At 38.5% G+C, this 1,760-nt stretch overlaps 1 protein-coding gene across 1 annotated transcript in view; it reads left to right on the top strand.

Annotated features, from left to right (window-relative positions):
* Positions 1–1,760, top strand: part of hdlbpa (high density lipoprotein binding protein a) — a 19,229-nt gene that overhangs the window by 3,676 nt on the left and 13,793 nt on the right. The gene's annotated exons all lie outside the window — the stretch shown is intronic.

The following is a 1,760-nucleotide window of genomic DNA, read 5'->3' as shown; positions in this document are numbered from 1 at the left end:
GTACATTTTGTTGGTAAATGTGAGATGTTTGTGTCACACGAGAGACGTCTTCATATCAGAAACGAGGAAAGGAGTTTGGCGACGTACGTGTTATGTCAACCCGTTCTCACTCCTGCTTGGTCAGGGGCTCTCAGAGTCACTTACTGATGCAAAGTCTGGCATGTGGAACTCCAGTTATTGGTCAAATTTGGGTAAAGTTGCAGTGATTGGTCAAAATTGCAAGTCACACTGAATACACAGTGATTGGTTGAATTTGCGTGAATTCATGCGAGTGTGACATTGCAAATTCCCGAAGGGACTGACTAACTTATTTGTGACTTCTGGGAGTCTCTTCATGCTTTCAGATACATTTTGGCTATGCTTCAGGGCAAAATCCACCCTTAAACTGTTGACATCCCTCTGCTTTTGTTGGCCCACAATTTAAGTTTTTCTGCCAGCCAGAAGAAAAAACTCCAGCATTGGCTGCTGATGATATATAAAGATTCATCATTGACAGTGAAGTGGAATTGAGTTTTAGTGTGAGCACTCGTTTGTTTGCAGGAACATAGTTGTTAATAGCTCAACCAACACGTCCAGCTTTATATAAGAAATCCAAATAGCTGTAGGGTCTGTTTTTATATTAATGGCCCAGATTAGAGCTTTGTGCTTTATTTCTTGGAAATAGTTATTCATGTTAAAAGACCTTGGGCAGGACATCTGAGTATTTTTTTTTTTCTTTTTTTTCTTTTTCTAGTGGATCTTTACTTTAATCCTATCCAACGTGGACATACAAAGGGGTCAGTGGGGAAAATCCTCTTAACCCTGCAGCCTGCTCACTAGGTTACACTTCTTAGAATAGCACTGGACTGCTGTACAGAAGACAAACTGGTTTCTTCTAAAAAGATAAAATGTATTTTTACTGTAGCCCTACCCACACCCGTGTTTTCTTTGTGGTTATGGCATAATCTTGTCACTCGCCTCTCAGCATACATTAACACAGTACTGACATGGTAATGTGACAAGTGTGATTATTATATGAGAGACATGCTTTCGGTTGATAAAGTTAGATTAGATTATGGAGGGGAAATCCCAAAGTCCACCTATGATAAGCTTGTATAGTGTGCTAAACCTGTGCATGTGACACTTCAGATAATTCCCCTTCATTTAAACAGGAGTCTTTTCTATCTCGTTCCAGCTATCATTATAAATGCAAAACTTAATTTCTTCATTTAAATATGGAGCGTATCATATCCCTACGTCACTGGTTGTGCTGATATGTAAAACCTACACTACCAGTCAAAAGTTTGGGGTCACTTACACAGTTCCATTCCATTATAGACAGAATACTGATCTGAGTGGGTGACTGATCTTTAACATTGCCCATTATCAGTAACCATTCCTCCAGTGTTCCAAAGGCACATTCTGTTAACTAATCTGATATCATTTTAAAAACCTTGGAGAAACCTTTTGCAATTATGTAAGCAAATAATGTAATCTGAAAACTGCTGCCTTGGTTTAAAAAACAATGCCTCTGATCTCAGCTGGTGTTCTGTCTATAATGGAGTGCAATGGAAATTCTAAGTGACTCCAGTTTTGTCTGGTGTATACACAGGGTGGCAATAACTGCTATATCCATAAAGGGATTATAACATGTTGGTAAGATGAAGTGTTAATCGATTCTTAGGTATGGATTTTAGAGGTGTTCCGATACCGTTATTTGAAATGCCTTTTGGTACTGCCTTAAAAGTTACATTTCAATACACCGATCCAATACTTTTTTT

The sequence above is a fragment of the Etheostoma spectabile genome, chromosome 9, assembly GCF_008692095.1.
Source record: "Etheostoma spectabile isolate EspeVRDwgs_2016 chromosome 9, UIUC_Espe_1.0, whole genome shotgun sequence".
Classification (NCBI taxonomy): domain Eukaryota; kingdom Metazoa; phylum Chordata; class Actinopteri; order Perciformes; family Percidae; genus Etheostoma; species Etheostoma spectabile.
Note: the sequence above shows the minus strand (reverse complement) of the source record. Positions and strands in the feature narration are given on the sequence as shown.